Source organism: Stomoxys calcitrans, chromosome 5, assembly GCF_963082655.1.
Source record: "Stomoxys calcitrans chromosome 5, idStoCalc2.1, whole genome shotgun sequence".
NCBI classification, from domain to species: Eukaryota; Metazoa; Arthropoda; class Insecta; order Diptera; family Muscidae; genus Stomoxys; species Stomoxys calcitrans.
Window position 1 is genome coordinate 55,371,227 of NC_081556.1, and position 23,044 is coordinate 55,394,270.

General features: G+C 39.4%; 1 long non-coding RNA gene across 2 annotated transcripts in view; it reads left to right on the forward strand.

Moving 5' to 3' along the window:
- The window catches only part of LOC106084905 (uncharacterized), a 417,203-nt gene that overhangs the window by 173,849 nt on the left and 220,310 nt on the right, over positions 1-23,044 (forward strand). For both annotated transcript variants that reach the window (XR_009398537.1, XR_009398536.1), the window contains exon 6: positions 7,655-7,679. This is a non-coding gene — a long non-coding RNA (uncharacterized LOC106084905). The remainder of the gene's footprint in view (positions 1-7,654; positions 7,680-23,044) is intronic.

Below are 23,044 nucleotides of genomic sequence, written 5' to 3' on the forward strand. Positions count from 1 at the left end.
TCCCGATAAAGGGTCTGAAGCCCATAAAAACCCTATTTATTACCCGATTTCACTGAAATTTGAAAAAGTGGGTAGTTTTAGGTCTCCCGACATCCGCCCCAAATATGGTTTGGATCGGACTATATATAGATATAGCTGCCATATAGACCGATCTCCCGATAGAGGGTTTGAAGCCAATAAAAGCTCTATTTATTACCCGATTCCACTGAAATTTGAAACAGTGAGTACTTTTAGGCCACCTGCCATCCGTCAAAATAGGACTGTTTTAAGATATAGCTGTCATATTGACCAATATGCCGGTTAAGGGTCTGAAGGTCATAAAAGCTTTATTTATTCACCGATTTTGTTGAAATTTGAAATACAAAATTCAACAGCGACATATATTATTTATAAGACCACTCAATGTCCGTGCCGAATTTGGGTGCTTAAGTTATCCAATTTTCACCGGATTGTGAAGAAATGGGATTTACATATATACCCGAGGTGGTGGGTATCCAAAGTTCGGCCCGGCCGAACTTAATGGCTTTTTTACTTGTTTAAATTTCCTAACTAATTTTTGCAAATTCCAAACATGTGATACATAGAGCTAATAGCCGTGTTTAATTTTCTATAGGACTTTTTCTCCCAATTTAGATATTGTTCTAATTTTTCGTGTTTTTATTATAAAAACACAAATTCATTTGAAAAAGGTTTCACTATAGTTACAGGCGTAAAGCAAAAACAATAACAATAACACTGACAAATACATTTGCTTTCCTTTTGTTCAAATGCTCGTATAATACAAAAAAATTTAAAAGTTTATAACTCTGGCACTGATTAATTTCGCAGACACATGCAAATAAGCATATGTTTCCTTAATGTCGGCTCATTTAGATGTAGACCAACAGATTCTCAGATGACAGGCCCCTCGCATGGCGCATGGCATGGCAAAGTACAAAACTGATGTGGTCATTGTCTACCATACATCCCAATGTGTTGAACTGTTTTTCTTTTTTTTTTTTTATTCTACTTTTTTGAGATATTTGTTCCATGTTTTGTTGTAGCTGGGGCAGTGTTCCGCAGGAGGGGGAAATGGGAATGGCGAATAAACGCCACCATGCATGATGATGATGACTGTGGCATTTGTGACTGTCCTTTTTATTCTTCGGTCTCCAGCCTACCATGACAGTGTGCTAATTAGAAGACTGTGTTTCTGTGGCCACAAACAGGAAAAAAAAATAAAATCGCAAAAAAAAAACTAAACCACAAAATGAAATGAAAAAAAATTGCCTCTTACCGTACAAATGGGTGGACTATCAAGAAGGCGAGGCCGCTACTGTGCAAAGAAAAAGAGAATGACAAAAGAATGACCAACCACAGGACAATAGTTAACGGAAGAATATAAGCCGAGTTCTTTTTTTGTACCAACTTTTTATTGGTGCTCATTGAGAAACCATGTATTTGTGTAACAGTCCATTAACATTTTGCCATTTCTTCTTCCGCCACCATTTTTAATCATTCGCTGATAATAATAATTATTTTCTTCTTGTGTGAATATTTCTTCAAATAGGTATTATCACTGTGGTCTTATAACTGTCCTCTACTTGAGTAGATGTGTATTTAAAAACTCATTCCACAGCCTCCCGTCCTCTTTATTTGTTTAAATTGCACTTTTGTTTGCATTTATCTCTGATCTGCACTCATCCAATGTCATGCCACTCTAATTCGGTGGAAGAACAGAGAAATAAAAAAGTATTGTGCAGATTGCAAAATTTCCAACCAAATGCTAAACAGCAAACATCTGCGAAAACAGGCATAAACTAAATTCTAATGAAAATCATAAGGATTTTATTTCAATGTGAATCGATTCTTTATGTCTTTTTAAAACAATTGAGGAAGCTCAAGTAGTTTATTTGGTGACGATGGTATTTATTTCAGCCTGCATTGCATTTTTCTAGAGGAACACTAACCATCTTTGATTTTGTCCTTGTCCCTTAATCAAATTTACACATGTTGCCTTAAACACAAGAATGAGAGGTGTGATAATAAGAGCGCGTCTTAGATTAACCCATAAACTACTATTCGTAAACATATAACATAACTGCCATAATGTAACTTAGCAATAGAAATACGTGCTTAGAATCCAGATTTACAGTGAAACTAAATTTAAAGAACAAGTTAAAACAAGGAAGTTTATAAACGCTTCACCGTTTATCACATTTATTTAATTCTTCAGAAGAGTTGCAAGTAAGGGAGGCAAAATTCAGTTGGCACCGACTATATAATATACGAAGCATACTTGGCACCGTTGCTGGAAGTAATAACAAACCCTATCAGAAATTTCTACCGACCATTCGACCATTATTCTAAAGACTAAAGTTCAAAACAGGAGATAATCGTATGTTTATATGTCATTTGTTATTAAAACTAGCAAACAACTTTGACTACTACAACCGAAAAGCTGATGGCAATACCAGAGTTCCGTTCATCCAAAACTGTACCAATGGCAGCTGTGCCTTTCACTCGACGTCAAGTGGCGTCTCAGGTATCCCATCCGAAGCCTCTTGCATTCCAACCAGATTGCCTATCCTATCCTATCCCCACGATTATACCGCTATGGTAGATCTACTCCATCCATTCTCCTATCACCTTAAGTCTTGTAGCCGCAAAGGCTGCTTCCGACTTCAAAATTCGAAATGAAAAATGAGAAACTTTTTGCGAAATGCTGAGGTAATAGGCTTTAGGAGCCTGCCAAGAGGCGCTCGGGTCATCTAGGGTCTAAACATTTTATGTATGATCTCGCTAACACCTCGTGGCTGAAATTTTGCACCAACAAAAAACACATGCATTGGGAAAAAGTATGACTAATAGACAAGGTTGCCTAGCGTGGTTAATGTGGTAAATGTATCATAGATGCGTTTTTGCAATTAATACGATTCAAATACAACATTCCAACGCACAGCCCTTGAAGCCATCACACCTAATATGGTTGAAAAAGTCTTCTAACCTAAGACGAAACGCGTCATAGAGAAACAAACAAAAATTGTAAAATTTAATGATCTTCGCCCTAAGAGGCAAAAAACTTGAAAATGAAAAAAATCGACAAAGCCCGGTCGGAATTCGAACCTGGGCATACGGAGCAACGGCGAGAGCCGATTTCAGATCTTCACTTCTTGAGCCGCTAGAGGGCTCAATTATTAACAGAATTTAGCATGAAGAGGTATGTTTTGACTTCCAACAATTGTGCCTAATAGGGTCTAAATCGGTTCACAACCTGATATAGCTCCCATATAAACCGATCTCCCGATTTAAATCCTGTAGACACTATAGGACGCAATTCTTTGCCGATTCGGCTGAAATTTTGCATAATGAATTTCACCTTAGTCTCCAACACCCAAACTAGGTATGACCCTAATCGTTTCATAGCCTGGTATAGCTCAAAAAGAAAAGTATTTCTTAACCATTAACCTTTGTTTGCAAAAAAAAAACATCGGCGAAAAAACTTAACAAATGCGATCCATGGTAGATGGTATGTAAGATTCGGCTCCGCCGAACTTAGCACGCTTTTACATGTTTCGATTATATCCCTCAGTTCATCAATACACTGATTTAAATTTTTTCTAGGTTAATATTGATACCTCTAAGTCTAGTCCAGTAGTATTACATCGCCAAGACCATTTTGGCCATTCTGTTTAGCTGATCCTTACACCTTAAAAGTATTGTTACACCATCTGCTTAGCAGAAAAGTTCAAATCCTTACGTCAGCATCCGTAATTGGTTATTCATGGTGGACACCCATAAGAGTGGCGATAAAATGCATAATTGTGGCATGCTCTGTGCCACATTATTCCCTAAATTTTAACATTGTACTCATAATTTATCGACTTCCTCCTTAAAATGTTGTTTATCCAGTATCTAAGGATCCGGGACTGTTTTAAAGATTGAAACAGTGTCGGTCAAAAAAAGTGTCGGTAACAAAATGTGACATTCTCGAGAAACCAGAAGATCGAAAAACTAAGGAATGGAATAGAATAATTGGCAGTTGACATGAGTAAACTTGTGTTAAAGCAATTTGGTACGGAGCGTTCCCGTTTCCTTCGGATGTACTTTTATCTGGATGTCCTCAATCATTGGTTCTCCAGTAATCGGTTTTCCTGGGAGTCGGTGAAGGTGTCGTCCCCTCATCCATCGATGTATGGCCACGGTGAGTTTCCGCCGCCGCACTGCCTGACATCTCCGAGTATCGAGAACCTAGTCTTACCGATCTCGAAAGGATGGCCTTGAATACGTAGAAGGCCATCGCCGCAGCCTTAGCCAAACTTGTCATGGAGAATTGATTAATTGCTGCTAGAAGAAAAGTTTCTTCGTTCTTAACCTACATGAGGAATACCTCTCAGTTTTCCATGACCAAGCCTGAGTTTACAGCATGCACAATGTCGCGAAAGTGCTGCCTCATCCTTAGATAAATACCATCTGTGAATATTTCTCAGCCTAGAATCCAGCGGCTGATCAAACTGGATAGCAACTAATTATCTGACCTTTAAAGATTGCTGAACAAGGACAACTTTTTTCTCCAATCTAACGAGACAACTGCCGCAGCAGGAATTATTGGAATAAATTCTCCAACATAATGCAAGCCGATAGTGATTGTATTAACATTCGTCAAATATTTGTTTAAATTCATGAGAAATAGCTAAGGAACATAGTGTAGCATACATAAAGCAAATTTGCAATATTTATATGCTTTCTGGTGAAATATGCTCCCAATAGGCCCCAAGTTGTTTCTCAACGGCCAGTTTAATGGGGCTTTTAATTTATTGTAGCAATTCCAATGGATTACAAGATTTCTATCTATAACCCTCTGCCATTTCGTTCATTCAATATTTTTGGTTGTCTCATAATTTTTGGACAGTTTCTATAAAGAAAGTCTGTTGTCATCGTTATTATCCTTCTTCCGAAGGATAATAACCCAAATGTTGTCAGTTATGAATATATGTTGTTTGCATGTGTGTGTGTGGGTGAGTGAGTGTTGGTAAGTGAAGATACACATGCGGCCGACAGTTTGTTTCTTATAGTTTATGTTTGTAAGTGCCTAAGGAGAGCTACACATTCACACAAACATACGCATCAGCTCATTTACAATGTGTTGCATTACCACAGAACTTCCGGTTTCCTTTCCGCTGACTCTTTTTGTTGCGATAACAATCAAATGTCTAGGATTAGTTTGCCTTTACCCAAATTTTGTTATAGCTCAACCCAGGCAACTTGGCCTCCATTGTGGACATTGTCTTCTTGTTAGGGCTGCAACTTCTTCTGCTTTGATCTGGCGCCATCGTTAGCAAGGGAAAGACAGAAGCAATTATGGCCATAACCAAATTTCATTTTTTTCCTACTCGAGTCTATCACAGGGATAAGGCATCACTCATATGCACACGCATCCAATGATGTATGGTGCCCAAGGCTATGCAGAACTTGCAAAAACACCACATGCATGTGGATATGTGCGATGACAAGAAATTATGTGCCAAACGAGTTGAAAGGCAAAGTTTAAATTTCAGTTAAGTTTGAAATTGAAATTTCATTCTGAATATGCAAATGACATATTTGCTCAACTCTACCATAAATTTTTGCTTGCCGGATACACTCTCAGCTCCTTTTATGTCACTAAAAGAAGAAGAAGAAGAAGCAAAGAAGTTTGCTTGTTAGTCTTTGCCCATAACTTTTGTACAGGAGACTAGTTTCTCTACGGCTTTTGTCAAATTTTCCTAAATTGAACTTTTTTGCAAGTTAAGAATATCCTTAATGAGTTCATGTTATACAAATAAAATTCAATATAAATTCTTTGGATGATTGGTCTAACAAACCTGACAGTTTTATTTTCTTTTGTACATTCAAATATCGATTAGTTTTGTCCGACTAAAGCTTGGTCTCAATGTTAAGGGACACAACCGTGTTAGGCCGATGGCGGGGCATGCCTCAGGGTTGAAACTTCATGTATACATGTTCGACAACATTTGTGAGAGAATAAATACTACTAAAAAAATTTTGTAATACCCACCACCCTCAAAATATTGGCGTAAGTCAGAATAAAGTGCATAGATGTATATATTCTTGATTGTCTTTCCAAGATGTAAAGCTTCCTTAAGAATAAGCAAAAATACTTCTAATTGATGTCGCTTAGTTGGGATTTTATATGAGCTAAATTAGTTTATAATCATATGTGTAGGGGTGGTCCCATAATCAAGGAGGGGGATTTTTAATGTTGGTTCCAATAGGTAAAATTATTCGAATAATCGACCACGACCATGGAATGTCAAATGTAATGAGAGCATTTTCGGATGAAGACATTCCAATCTCATTAGTTGAAATGGTCATAACAGAGCCCCGACTAAAAACATATTAAACGAGTTCTATGCGCGGTATCTCTTTTTAGGCAAACAAAGACTATTGAATAAGTACTGTAGCCATTGGAGCTATATCAAGTTATAGTCCGATTCGGACCATAAATGAATGCTGAACATTGTAGAAGTCATTGTGTAATATTTCAGTTCATTTGGATAAGAATTGCGCCTTGTAGGGGCTCAAGAAGCAAAATCGGGAGATCGGTTTATATGGGAGCTGTATCAAGCTATTGATCGATTCAGACCATATTGGACACGCATGTTGAAAGTCATGAGAGAAGCCGTTGTAAAAAATTTCTGCCGGACCGATTTAGACTAAATTGAAGAAGGACGTCGAGTGGCCTAACACAACTCACTATCTGAAATTTCAGCAAAATCGGATAATAAATGTTGCTTTTATGGGTCTAAGACCCTAAATCGGCGGATCGGCCTAATCGGCTATAAGAAAATATAGTCCGATAGCCCATCTTCGAACTTAACCTGCTTATGGACAAGAAAAGAATCTGTGCAAAGTTTCAGCTCAATATCTCTATTTTGAAAGACTGTAGCGTGATTTCAACAGATAGACGGACGGACATAGCTAGATCGTCTTAGATTTTTACGCTGATCAAGATTATATATACTTTATAGAGTCGGAAATGGATCTTTCGATGTGTTGCAAACGGAATGACAAAATGAATATACCCCCATCCTTCTGTGGTGGGTTTAAAATTAGGATGATTAATATATCTATGGTGGTGGTGGTGGTGGGTATCAAAAATTCAACGAAAATATATATGGGAGCTAAAACCAAATTTGAACCGATTTCTCTTAATTTTTCTTGTAGGCGATTGTTTTCTATAGGCGATATGTACATTTCTCTTCCTTCTATATATTACAAACAAATGCACTTCGTTTTAATACCTTGTACCACAAATGTGGTATAGGATATTATAATGAATAATAAAGCGTCTCAAAATGGTTTTTAGTGAGTCAACCAACAGTGGCCGTAGTATGGAAAACAATTAGGGATTTTGGAAATAGCACGGTTCTTCTGACTTAGATTTTCTTTTTCTATGTTAGTTTTTTTGTATTTTGAGCGCAAAAATAGCCGATTGCTGGTATAGCTGTATATCCATTGTGGTATGGGGCTTATTAGCATCCGCACCAACTTTTCAACCTAACCTAACCCAACGAACATTTTAAGTTATATTAAACGAAAAATTTTGTACAAAAATTTAAATACTCATTGCTTTTATCTGGTTTATCATTAACTTTTGCTTTTTTGATTTCAGGAATACTACAAACAAATTACACATGGTAAGTTCAAAACAAGTAAAAACCTAAGTATAGTTTTAAGTGGCAGTCTGCTAACCTCTGCGCTACAGTGGCCTGTGCATGTTGACATCAGCTCAACATCACTGAGAACCTAAAGTGTAAGTTCTTCTGATTACATACCAGTGCGGAACACACACATACACAGCAGATGTTCTACAGTCTCCTCGTCTACCTCACAGTTTCTGCAGAAAGAATATTCTCTGATCAAATAGTGGCTTGTCATGGCGGACACAATGACGGAGACAATTTCTCTAGTCAATAACGCAAACTCGTAGAACTCTTCAATTATAGATTGGATCAAATAATTTTGGAGTGCTCACAACCCGCATTTCTGACCGTGAGTAAAAACACTTGAAAATGAAAAAAATCGACGGAGTCCGGCCGGGATTCGAACCTGGCCACACGAAGCAATAGCGAGAGCCGTTGCCGTTGTCTAGCGTACGAAGCCATCAATACAACTTCCAACAGATGAACAACACAGAAGTGAGTTGTGTTAGGCTCTTCGACATCCTCCGTCAATTTGGCACACTTCGGTACAGATTGGAATATAGCTGCCATATAGACCGATCCTCCAATTTAGGGTCTTAGACTCATTAAAGCCACATTCAATATCCGATTTTGTCTTAGGCCCTTAAACATCTTTCTTTAATTTGGCCCTAATCGGTAAAGATTTGGATTCAGCTGTCATATAGACTGATATCTCGGTTTAAGGTTTTGGGGCAATAAAAGTCGCATATATTGCCGATTTCGCCCAAATTTGGGACAGTGAGTTGTGTTAAGCTCTTCAAAATTTTTCTGCAACTTGGCCCAAATCGATCCAGATTTGGATATAGCTGCTATCTAGACTGATAGCTCGATTTAAAGTCTTGCCCCATAAAAGGCGCATTTATAATCCGATTTTACTGAAATTTGACACAGTGACTTATGTTAGGCCTTTCAACATCCGCCGAAATTTGGGACAGTGAATTGCTTGAGACCCCTTGGCATCTTTCTGAAATATGGAGTAGGTCGGTCCAGATTTGGATATAGCTGCCATATAGTCCGATCTGTTGATTTAAAGTCTTGGCACCATAAAAGGCACATTTATAATCCAAATTCGCTGAAAATAGACACAGTGATGTTAGGCTTTTCGACATCCGTGTCGTATATGGTTCAGATTGGTCTTTATTTGGATATGGCTACCAAAAAAAAAAAAAACAATATTTTGTTCTACAAATTTGAACAATGACTTGTACTTAATGGGCCACTCTACATCCGTGTCGAAATTTATCCAAATCGGACCATATTTCGATAAAGCTGCTATGACGAAAGGTTGTTTACATAAATACCCGAGGTGGTGGGTATCCAAAGTTCGGCCCGGCCGAACTTAACGCCTTTTTACTTGTTCCTTTTCCGTTTGCAAAGAAAATCTCCGATCATTGAGCTCGTTTCGAAAGAGAAACAAACAAACATTTTAAACATTTTCATTTTATATTAGCAGAGAGTGTTTGCTGATATCAGCAGACTTATTTCCCTGGGTGTGTTTGAAATGTGTAGAGCGGAGGTGTTTGTTAGACGATAAATAAAATTTTAGAACCCTAGAAAGTCTGAACTCTCTGCGTGGGACCTCTGATTAAGACAGTTTTTGTTTAGGAGGCGAAATATTTATTTGAACATTGATTTCCAAAATTTCTACATTCGTTGGAAAGTGATTCTCAAGTCCTATAAAATACATTTATAGGACTGTGCCAAATATCGCTTATTGTTGTGAAAATCTTCGACATGTAAAGTTATTTTTATACTCTCCACCATAGAATGGGGGTATACTTATTTCGTTATTCTGTTTGTAACTACACGAAATATTAGTCAGAGACCCCATAGAGTATATAAATTCTTGATCGTCGTGATATTCTATGTCGTTCTAGCCATGTCCGTCCGTCCGTCTGTCGAAACCAGGCTAACTTTCGAAGGAGTAAAGCTAGCCGCTTGAAATTTGGCACAAATACTTCCTATTAGAGTAGGTCGGTTAGGATTTTAAATGGGCCATATAGGTCTATGTAGTTATATCATATGTCTATGATATAACTGCCATATAAACCAATCTTGGGTCTTGACTTCTTGAGCCTCTAGAAGGCGCAACTCTTATCCGATAGGAATGAAATTTTGCACGACGTGTTTCAAACAACTGTGCCAAGTATGGTTCAAATCGGTTCATAACCTGATATAGCTGCCATATAAACCGATCTTGGGTCTTGACTTCTTGAGCCTCTAGAGGGCGCAAATCTTATCCGATTGGAATGGTCGCAATGATTATCCGATTTGCCTGAAATTTTGTACGACGGATACTCTCATGACCATCAACATACGTGTTTATTATGGTCTGCATCGGTCTACAGCCTGATACAGCTCCTATATAAATCGATCTCTCTATTTTACTTCTTCAGCCTCCAAAGGGCGCAATTCTTACTCGAATTGCAGACATTTTACGCAGTTCTCCAACATATAATTTAATTGTGGTCCGAACCGGACAATATCTTGATATCGCTCTAATAGCAGAGCAAATATTTTCTTTTATCCTTTATTTTTGCCTAAGAAGAGATGCTGGAAAATGAACTCGACAAATGCGATCCATGGTGGAGGGTATATAAGATTCGGTCCAGCCGAACTTAGCACGCTTTTACTTGTTTTTTTCTGATATTTTACCGTTTCTGACCTCGTATTTTGTGATTTGGGAAGAAATTATAAAAGTAGTCTAGATTGCAGCTCAGTTTTAACCATATAAAATTTCGTGAAGATACCTTTATCCGTTCACAAATGGCAGGCTAATTCAAATAATTTGTTTCATCCTACTGTCGGCCTCTCGTTCTCGTCTATAAATAAGGGGTATTTTACCATTGAACTTAAATTCGAATTAGACAACACTCATTGTTTTGCGTGAAATTCACCCCTGTTCCATAATGGAAAGTTTATGGTCAAATTTGCAATATGAAATTTTTGGAGTTACATTTTTTGTTATGACCATAACATAAATAAGCTCTTGAAAACTTGCAAATCGATTTTGTCATCTGATTAGGATGAAACAGTTCAAGTTGACTTACATTAAGACTTGTTCTTTTGGCGAGTTATGTTAAATAAATGGCCTGCAAATTGGTAAAGTGAATTTTTACTTTTTAAGCTGAAAGAACATTTCTTTCGCATTACAGTAATGTCATAAGTTACAATATTTTGACTTAAAATTTTCATGCTTTGAATCTGGTCCATAATTAACTAATTATTCCACTACACTTCATTCGAAGACGTTATTTATAAAGCCTTTACCATAAGCCTATAATTGATACACGCAATGCGACCGTAAGTCTTAAATTATATTTACAATCACTTACTCGAATGCAGTACACAATACAAAGGGAAGAAGTACACTTCACAAAGGAGGGAAACATATAAATGTGGTGGAAAAAACTCTTGGCTAGCAAACACCTATTCACACATCGGAAATGCACCTGAAATGGAAACCATATTGGCAATTAAGATTAACGCCTCTCGTGTGGCGATAAAGTGCAACTGGCACTGAAATGCGATTAAACACACTTCAATGCCTCAGCCACCACCGCCACCATCGCCAACACCCCAATACCACAATTAAGGGCATTTGGAAAAGCAACGTCGACAACACCTCCCTTCATCTACAGCACTCAACGCACAAGACCAGGTAACCAGAGTCATTTCTCATGAATGTTAACAGACGCCATCGAAGGTAGCGTATGAGCTGGACTAGTGCCGAGCTCTTGTGCAGTTCATTCTAACCAGTTGACCAAATATGTTTTTTGGCCATTGCAATGTTAATGGATGAATTTACAGGCCGCTTTACCAAATGCCGTAAATCAAAGCCAGAAGCAACTGCCCCAGCACTGTGCAAATGAAGATGATATTGAAACCAAGGCCATAGTCTGGGACATTTTGGGGGCGTATTCTTATGAAGTTTCTTGGGATTTATGATACAGCATTCATCAGTCTAAAATGAGATTTTTTCTGGGTAATCCAAATGACAAATCTCGTTGATGAAAATCTTTGATTAACAAAAATCGCGATCCGAATAGCCAATCAACTGCTTTAAGACCATCACATTTTTGCTTAACTTTTTAAAGTTGTTTGCTAAGCTATTGATAAGAATGGGCGACAGTCAACTTAGCTTAGCATAAACCTCAGATAGACTAATCTGTTATTTTTTACAAGGAGCGTTGACCCGATTGGGCTCTGGTTCTGTCGCAGGAGTCGAGCCATGTAAGTTCAAAAATGGTGGAAAGATGCAAGGGGCTTCTTCAAAATCATAGGAAATGGTGTGAAGCTCTGGTAGGTTCCGTGGCATCAAGATATGGCGAGGATCGAAACAGCAGATGAGCTGGCCAAAAATGGATCGCTGGTTAGCGAAGATCGTTTAACGGTATCAGTGAGCCCCATCTCTATGAGCTTCTTGGTACACCCCTTCAACGGTGACCGGGCTAATGAGGCGTGGGTTGGTGCTGTGTGTTGCAGGATGCCAAATGCCCTGTAAAAGTAAAACAAGACGTCGCTTATTCTTGGGCTGAGGAAGCATATCTTCGGATTGTTGTTAGGCGTCCTGACTTGCCATTGAAAAGTCCGGGCTTTGACGAGGCGCTGGACGCAGGGACTGGCAGACGTTTGCAGGATATACGATTACGGAGGGGTGTTGGAACAATTTTCCTTTCACTGCCGCGCAATGGCGAGGAAGCATAACTTCGGATTGTTGTTAGGCGTCCTGACTTGTCAAGTGTTGGAACACTTTTCCTGTCACTGCCTCGCAATGGCGAGGAGAAGACCCCAGGCAACGGTTAAACCAAACTTTCAGGACCAGGATTCCCTCAACGCAATTAGTCCTCCTGTTAGATCCGGATCATACTCTTGCTGGTGAGAGTTTATTTCGATTCTCTTGTCCGTAGGTTAAATTGTTTCCTGTTTTTCTACCATCCACTGTAGGATGGGGGTATACAAACTTCGTCATTCCGTTTGTAACTCATCGAAATATTGGTCCGAGGCCCAACAAAGTATGTATATTGGTGATCGTCTTGAAAGTCTATATCCATTTAGCCATGTCCGTCCGTCTGTGAAATTTTGATCAAGTACTTCTTATAAGTATAGGATAGTAGGAATGTAAATGGGCCGAGTTGGTCCATGTTTTGATATAACTCCTATATAAACCGATATTTATATTTTACTTTTTGAGACTCTAGAAGCCACAATTCTTATCCCATTTGCCTGAAATTTCGCACGTTATGTTTAGTTTTGATTTCCAATCGCAAAATATGGTCCAAATCGGTCCATAACCTGATAAAGCTCCCATAATATTCCCCTGTGGAATTTTGGTTACCCACGTGCCGTCCCAATTTACCATTCTCTAACCAAAGAGGAGTAAAAACGGTTGAAAGATTTTTCTGTTTTTACCTTCATATGTGGATAGATAGGCAGACTTATGCATCATATCCTCCAAGGATTAATGTTCTAGATTCTCCAATTGAAGAAAGGTGCTTACTTTAAACTGAGTGATGCGAATAACTAAACAATTACTGCCGTAGTGGAGTCCAAAGATTGGTAAGTGAGAGTTTTAGTTAATATTACAATAAATTGGGTATCTCCAAGGCATTTTACTACCATTGTGAATATATCCAAGGTATTTGAAACGGTCTACGGTTGGTTAAGCTTTGTTGGATTTATACAAGGCTTCCTTATAAACCTCTTTATTATAAATGGGTTCTCATGCGATGAAAACAGTTTGAAGTCAGGTGCGTCTTTCTTACTTATTTGCAATAACTATACGTTTATAGGCCAATCATTGGACGACTTATTTCTTAAACATGATCAATAAACAAAAAACGACTTATTATTCGCTTAATCTCAAAACTGGTGTCATTCGTTTCGGTAGATAAAATTACTGACTGTCTCAAAGTTGTGGTTCCCAACTTTCTCCATTTTCTTTATCTGCTCGGTTGGGCAAGGCTTTACTAATTCCGGTGACCGACCTATGGTATCGATGTCGTCGGCATAGGCGAGTAGCATGTGTTCTCTTGTGATTAGTGTGCCATATCTATTCACATCTGCATCTCGCATAATCTTCTCCAGCAGGATATTAAAGAGATTGGCTGTCTCCTTGTCTGAAACCTCGTTTGGCTTTAAATGGTTCGGAGAAATTCTTTTCTATTCTTACTGAGGAACGCGTATCAGCTAGTGTCATCCTGCAGTGTCTTATTAATTTTGCTGGGTTTCCAAACTCAGACATGGCTTGAAATAGCTTTGAACAAAGAGATGGTAGGTGTTGAATTGTCCTGCTCTGGTCTTTTCCAGGATTTGGAGCAGTGTGAATATCTGGTCTAGGGTGGATTAACCAGGTCTAAAGCCGCATTGATAGGGCCCAATTTATCATTAACTTTAGGTTTTAATCTTTCACACAGAACGCTCGAGAGTATCTTGTATGCGATGGGGAGGAGACTTATTACTCTGTAGTTGGCACATTCCGTCTTGTCTCCTTTCTTGTGTATGGGGCATAGTATTCTGAGGTTCCAATCATCGGGTATGCGTTCTTGCATACGCCTTATCAGCGTGTCGCCTCCGGTATAAAATAGTTCAGCGGGTAACCCATCGGCTCCTGCTGCCTTGTTGTTCTTTAGTCGGGTCACTGCTACTTGGACCTCATTCTGACTAGGAGGTAAACATTCTATACCAACACCAGGGATTGGTTCTGCGGTATCCTCTTCGCCGCCAACGTGGGAAACTAGCAGTTGGGTAAAATGTTATGTCCATATCATCAGCATGTTATCTGTGTCAGTTACCAGATTTCCTTCTTTGTATCTACAGGAGGATGTGCCTGCAACAAAGCCATCGGTTTGAATTGTAATTCTTTTAGAGAATTTCCGGACTTCATTCTGACTCCTGTACTTCACAATTCACTCACACTTATGTCTTTCCATTTCCTTTTTCCTTTCTGTGGAATAGACGTCCTTCATCTGGCGCGTTGCTACTGATTGCAGGGTTGCTCTATATGCCGCATTCTTGGCTTCAGTAGCATCTCGACACTCTTGGTCGTACCATGGGTTTTTTGGAGGAGGCTTTCGGTACCCAAGTACGAATTTCGCGGCATTTTCCATGGAGTGGGCAATAGTTTGCAACTGCGCCATTATATCATCGGAACAAGGATTGCTTTCATCAAGCAGTTGGGTCAGTCGAGTGGAGTATGCCGCTGCCATTTGTTGTGTTTGCAGCCTTTCAATGTCCAGCTTCCGTGCAGTGTCAGATCGTACTTTCCTCGTCATGTTCAAACGAGTGCGAACCTTTGCTGCAACAAGGTAATCATCCGAATTTATATTCGCTCCACGGATCCATTGTACATCTAACACGCTGGATGAACGCCTTCCATCTATCACAACGTGATCAATTTGGTTTCTCGTGTTTTAATCGGGTGACAGCCATGTGGCTTTGTGAATATTTTTATGTTGAAATCTGGTGCTATTAACTACCATGATTTTTGCTCGGCGAAATCTATCAACCTCAACCCATTACTGGACGTTATCTCGTGGAGGCTAAACTTTCCGACTGTTGGACCAAAAATGTCTTCTTTCCCCATCTTCGCATTAAAATCTCCCAGAACGATTTTAATGGGGGGGAAGCGGTCATATTCTCTCTCTAGGCTCCCGTAGAAAATATCCTTGGTCTGCTCGTCTTTGTCTTCCGTCGGGGTATGGGCACAAATAAGGCTGATGTTGAAGAATTTGGCTTTTATGCGGATTGTGGCTAGCCTCTCATCCACCGGACTAAAGCTGGAGACAAGGTGTTTCAGTCTCCGACTAACCACAAATCCACAGCCAAATTCATGCCTTGTGTTATGGCAGCTATAGTATAGTTCGTCACCGTTTGGTGTTGTAGTGACACCATTCCCAGTCCATCGCACTTCCTGTAAGGCGGTACTCTCTGCCTTGTACTTCTCTAATACACCCGCCAGCGCGTATACTGCACCTTCGTTATAAAGAGTGCGGACATTCCAGGTGCAGAACCGCAAATCATGGTCCTTTTTTCGTTTGCGTGGGTCGTCAACCTTGGGGGGGGGGTCCGTTTTTACTATTCCTTTGTTTCTCATAGGAGTTGTCAGTTTTCCGGCGGCGGATTACTGGCCCAGCGCTCCAACCGCATGGGTTTTGTGGGATTGCACATGTATCCCTCGTTGTGGCGAGCCGCTTGCTCCAAGATCCGACGCTCGCAGCCAGCCGCCCCTAACCAGGGAACAGACGCTGATGTTGGCCATTGGTTTTTTGAAGGCGCCAATAACTCGCCTTGTCATCTCGAGTATCATTGGCACTCAGTATTTAATTAAGAGCCAGTGCCACCTCACTCCTCACTGAGACTCTCCTCTCGAAAGTCGCTGACTGCCTGCGGCCGCCTTTGCAGCTACTCCGCATAAAAACGGCGCTTTCCACCATCCGCAACCTGTGGACGCCCCCGGTAACTTGAGCTAAGCTTCCAGTGATAATGATGGGCACCACACAAGTCGGAGCTCAAAATTCCAGCCTGTGTTGTACTCATAGTCATCCCGTATCGGCCGGGGAATTTAAGTTACCCACTACCATATTCTTAGTAATATCCAAATAGGAGGTGGTCTGCCATCTGGCAATAAATTCCTAAATTGGAATTAAGATCCTAAATCGGTCTACATGACAGCTATATTCAAGTAAAATCCGATTTGTGCCAAATTTAAGCTCAATATCTCAATTTTTGAAGGCGCGATTACAACAGACGTACGGACAGAGACAGGGACATCGTTAAATTGTCATAGTATTTACGACGATCAAGCATATACATATATAGGGTCGGAAAGGTATGTTTCGATGTGTTGCAAACTGAATGACTAAATGAAAAGGGGGTATATCCTATGGTGGGGGGTTCAAAAAACACAAACATTGCAATTGACTTGCACCGGCACTTTGGATTATTGTACAATATGTCTTCGGCCATGGAATTGTCTAAGCTATATTTTAAACTCATCATTTTAATGTTGTATCTTTGCAGTCATGTTAACAATTTTACCAATTTCTTTGTCCCCTCTGCAAATTTGCCACTATTGGAAGCATTTCGTTATTTGCCCCTTTGCAAAATGCCACATATATCTGAAATTGATATTGGCTATCGATGTGATGAATAAATTTAAAGTTTTCACTTTGATGCATTAAATCAACACCATCTGCGATACCAGTTGGCCAGTGTACCAGACCCTTTTTTAATTCTTTCTCAATAACAATCGATATTCCACAATGATGTAGCCTCTGACATGCGACACAATATTGGCAATGTTAAAATACTTCTGCGATATGTTGGCGAATCATAAATAAATTACACTATGAACATTAAATACTTGTGTTCACATTTATAAAGTCAGACAAATGTTTATTTAAACACACACATACGCACACACATGTGCATGCGAGCTCTGCTATTTGTGTGGATCTACATTTCGATTATCAATCCATTCAATGATACTTTCAAAGGGACGGACAGACACACCGACAGACACTGAAGTCATAAGGTTGTGTTTGTACTTAAGCATGTATGCGCCGATAGTGTTTTGAGTTGATGATTGTTGTAATTTTATTTCAATTTAAGTTTATAATCAATTATTTATACGGGTGTATTTGTTCCTTGCATACACTCGGTTGTAGCGCAACACCAAACCCATGCACTCATTCAAACAATACTTAACGTATGGGCATGCATGGCTGGTGTAATTGATAATGAGGCCGAAATGCGAGGCCTAAAAAGTTCATCTCTAAACATGTAAAAGGCGTTAAGTTCGGCCGGACCGAAATTCGGATACCCACCACCTCGGGTATATATGTAAATCACCTTTCATCAAAATCCGGTGAAAATTGCATACCTTATGTCCCATTCCAATTATATCGAAATATGTTCCTATTTGCACCAAATACTAATAAGTACGAGTCATTGTTCAATTGTATATAACAAAATATTGGTCCTTTTAGTAGCTATATCTAAAAATAAACCGATCTGAACCATATTCGACACAGATGTCGAAAAGCCTAATATAAGTCACAGTGTCAAATTTCAGTGAAATCGGATTATAAATGCGCCTTTTATGAGATCCTAACACAACTCACTGTCTCAAATTTCAGCGGCATCGGACAATAAATGTGCCCTTTATGGCCCCAAAATCTAAAACCGAGAGATCGGTCTATATGGCAGATATATCCAAATCTGGACCGATCTGTGCCATATTGCAGAAGTATATCAAGGGGCTTAACTTAACTCCCAAATTTCGGCGACATCGGTCAATAAATGGCTCCAAAACCTGAAATCGAGAGATTGGTCTATATAGCTATATCCAAATCGGAACCGATCAGGGCCAAATTAAGGAGGGATGTCAAGTGGCCTAACACAACTCACTGTCTTAAATTTCAGCAAAATCGGATAATAAATGTGGTTTTTATGGGTCTAAGACCCTAAATCCGTCGATCGGTCTGTATGTGGGCTATATTAAGATATAGTCCGATTTAGCCCATCTTCGAACTTAACCTGCTTATGGACAAGAAAAGACTCAAGACTCAAAGACTCAGCTCAATAATATCTCTATTTTTAAAGACTGTAGCGTGATTTCAACAGACAGACGGACGGACATGGCTAGATCGTCTTAGATTTTTACGCTGATCAAGAATATATATATACTTTATAGGGTCGGAAATGGATATTGCGATGTGTTGCAAACGGAATTACAAAATGAATATACCCCCATCCTTCGGTGGTGGGTATAAAAGCCATGGTTATTTACATAGTACACCACTTCTATAGGGTAGTGACACAAAGTGTTTCCCTCCTCCATAGGATGGGGGTTTTCTAATTTCGCCATTCTGTTTGTAACTACTCGAAATATTCGTCTGAGACCCCATAAAGTATATACATACTATATTCTTGATCGTCGTGACATTTTATGTCGATCTTGCCATGTCCGTCCGTCTGTCCACTTCTTATACGATTGGAATGCAATTTGCCCGACGCGTTTTGCTATGACTTCCAACAACTAAGGCTTTAATCTCCTTCTTTTGTTTTTGCCCCTGTGGCCATTTTACTATCCTTAAAGATGTTTATACTCGACGTCCCAGTGTTAGCACCACACCACCTCACGCATTCCGTGATCGTCCGAATCTCCGCCTTCAGGACCGTATTATGGTCAGGCAGTCTAAAACAGATCTTAGTCCTTGGGTTCTCAATGTAGATCCCCAGGCCCACTCTGTCCTCTAGCTTTGATCCATCCGTGTAACATGATCTTCCAGATGGCAATACTAGGGTTCCGTCAATCCACGACAGTGCCGTTGACATCAGTGCCTCGCACTCGACCACAAGTGTCGTCTCAGGTATGCGATCGGAAACCTCTTCCATCCATTCGCGGTTTCCTATCGTCGCCTCGATTATACCGCGATGGTATGAGCTGCTCCCATCCTCTAGCCATTATCCCATCGCCTTAAGTCGCATAGCCGCAATGGCTGCCTCACACTTATATAAACTGTATGTCTATGGGTCGGATATTTAGAGTGGTTTCCATTGCCCTAGTAGGAGTTGACCTCGTCGCTTCGCCTATGTCAAGACAATAGTTCTCTGAACCTGTTGTATAATCCTATCGTTGCATTTTTTCTATATCGCTGTCCACCAAACTACTGAGACGCAAGTAAGTATTGGCCAGTGTACTATCCCCAGATTCAGGCCCATTTAATGCCTACTATAAAATGTCCCCATATTGCTCCATTGCTTGGTGAGTAGCTTTTGACTGCATACCAGATTCTTGACTTTTATAGCATTAAGACATTCCTTGTACTTTGACTTTCTCTTGTTTTTGGAACAGTACTTCGTGTCTTCATCCTTAATTCATTGGGTAGGTTCTGCTTAACATCTATTGTAGATCCAGCAATACCGTGAATTGGAATGGCTGCTTCCTGCAAAGATTGGCCAGATGAACATTTTTAACTTTCCCTTGAATTTTTACGCGTCCTGAACGTTGGTTCTCATAACCTGATTTCATATTCGTTTACTGCCACAGATAATTTAAACAAGTAAGAGCGTGCTAAGTTCGGCCGGGCCGAATCTTATATACCCTCCACCATTGATCGCATTTGTCGACTTCTATGCGCGGGATCTCTTTTTAGACAAACAAAGAATATTGAATAAAAACTGTTATGTTCTTGGAGCTATATCAAGTTTCGATTCGGACCATAAATGAATGCTGAACATTGTAGAAGTCATTGTGTAATATTTCAGGTCATTCGGATAAGAATTGCGCCTTGTAGGGTCTCAAGAAGCGAAATCGGGAGATAGGTTTATATGGGATCTGTATCAAGCTATTGATCGATTCAGACCATATTAGACATGTATGTTGAAGGTCATGAGAGAAGCCGTTGTACAAAATTTCAGCCAAATCGGATGAAAATTGCGCCCTCTAGAGGTTCAAAAGTCAAGATCCCAGATCGGTTTAAATGGCAGCTATATCAGGTTATGGACCGATTCAGACCATATTTAGCACAGTTATTGGAAGTCATAACAAAACACCTCATGCAAAATTTCAGCCAAATCGGATGAGAATTGGGCGCTCTATTGGCTCTAGAAGTTAAGACCCAAGATCGGTTTATATGACAGCTATACCAGATTATGAACTGATTTGAATCATACTTAGCGTAGTTGTTGGAAGTGATACCAAAACATTACGTGCAAAAATTCATTCCAATCGGATGGGATTTGCGCCCTCTAGAGGCTCAAGAAGTCAAGACCCAAGATCGGTTTATATGGCAGCTATATCAATACATGGACTGATTTGGCCCATTTACAATACCAACCGACCTACACTAATAAAAAGTATTTGAGCAAAATTTCAAGCAGCTAGCTTTACTCCTTCGAAAGTAAGCGTGCTTTCGACAGACAGACGGGCGGACATAGCTAGATCGACTTAAAATGACATGACGATCAAGAATATATATACTTTATGGACGCATATTTTGAGAAATGACGAAATTAGTATACCTCCATCTTATGGTGGAGGGTATAAAAATACTCAAAACCTAACCCATTACATCTTCGTAGTATCTCTCGTTCACTTCAAAAACTCTATTTGTCAGCGTTTACCTTTAAAGCCTAATACAGACTTCAACTTTTCGCTCGAACCAATGTCAAAACGCATTTTTAAGGAAGGGTAAAAGCCGAACGTTGCCGACCGTATAATACCCTGCACCTATTCTATAAGTACAATGTAGGAGCTATATCCAATTCTAAACCAATTTTGATGGACCACGGTGTATGTCTTCAGATGAGTTATTAAACAATCAGTATAAAATTTAGAGAAAATATGTCCAAACTATAATATATACGGTGGACAAATTACTGGAAATTACCAAAAATCTGAAGAACATGTATATGGGAGCTACATCTAAATAGATGAAAGCGTTATGCCCAATTTGGCAAGATTGGTTTATAAATGCGCTTTCAGTGGCTCTAGAAGCGAATATATATATATATATATATATATATATATATATATATATATATATATATATATATATATATATGAGCTATATCTAAATCAGAGCAGATTTTTATGAAGTTCACCAGTAATGTCGACAGTCAAGACAAAATCCTTCCTGCTAAATTTCGAGAGCAAATGAGCACTTCATTGCAATATTTCTCAAAATCGGACGAACATATATTTGGGAGCTATATTCAAATCTGAACAGATTTTTCCAATTTCAATTGGCTTTGTCTCTAGGCCGAAAAACATGGCTGTACGAAATGTACGATTGGATGAAAACAGCGACCTGTAGTTTGTACACAAAATAACATAGACAGACGAACATTGATGTACCGCTGTTATGGTGTAGGGTATAAAAAATTTTCAATTTAAATGTAAAGGAGCGGGAGCGGAGCGAAAAAGAAAGTGCCGGATGTTTTTCATCTTCAAGTTTTTTTGCCTTTTAGGGCGAAAATCTTTAAATTTTATAATTTTTGGTTGTTTCCCTTTCGAGGCTAGCTCAATGATCGGAGATTTTCTTTGCAAATGGAAAAGAAAAGCCAGAGATTGCAACACACACCAACCACCATGGGACGCGTTCGAACCTGTGCCGGGATTCGAACCTGGGCACACGGAGTTCGTAGCCCTCAATATAACTTCCAACAGATGTACAGAATCATGTGTACGACGACAGTAGTGTAATTGTCCCAGAAACAAGTAAAAAAGCGTTAAGTTCGACCGGGCCGAACCTTGGATACCCATCACCTCAGGTTTATATGTAAACCACCTTTCATCAAAATCCGGTAAAAACTGCGTACCTTATGTCCCAAAGCAGTTATATCGAAATATGATCCGATTTGGACCAAATACTACTAAGTACAAGTCATTGTTCAATTGTGTATAACAAAATATTGGTCCTTTTAGTAGCTAATCTAAAAATAAACCGATCCGAACCATATACAACACGGATGTCGAAAAGCCTAATATAAGTCACTGTGTCAAATTTAAGTGAAATCGGATTATAAATGCGCTTTTTATGGGGCCAAGACTTTAAATCGAGATATCGGTCTGCATGGCAGCTATATCCAAATCTTTACCGATTTGGGCCAAGTTTCAGAAAATTGTCAAAGAGCCTAACACAACGCACTGTCCCAAATTTCGGCGAAATCGGACAATAAATGCGCCGTTTATGAGCCCAAAACCCTAAATCGAGAGATCGGTCTATATGGCAGCTATATCCAAATCTGAACCGATCTGAGCCAAATTGAAGAGGAACATTGAAGAGCCTAACACAACTCACTGTCTCAAATTTAAGCGATATCGGACAATAAATGCGTTTTTTGTGGTCCCAAACATAAAACCGAGAGGTTGGTCTATATGGCAGATATATTCAAATCTTGATCGATCTAGACCAAATTGAAGAAGGACGTCAAAGGGTCTAACACAACTCGCTGTCTCAAATTTCAGCGATATCGGACAATTAATGCGCCTTTTATGGCACCAAAACTGAGAGATCGGTCTATATGACAGCTATATCCAATTATAAACCAATGTGAGCCAAATTAAAGAAATATGTCGACGGTCCTAATATAACACACTGTCCCAAATTTCAACAAAATCGGATAATAATTGTGGCTTTCATGGGCCTAAGATCCTAAGTCGGAGGATCAGTCTATATGGCAGCTATATCCAAATCTGGACCGATCTGGGCCAAATTGAAGAAGGATGTCGAAGGGCCATACACAACTCACTGTCCCAAATTTCAGAAAAATCGGGTAGTAAATGTGGCTTTTATGGGCCTAAGACCCTA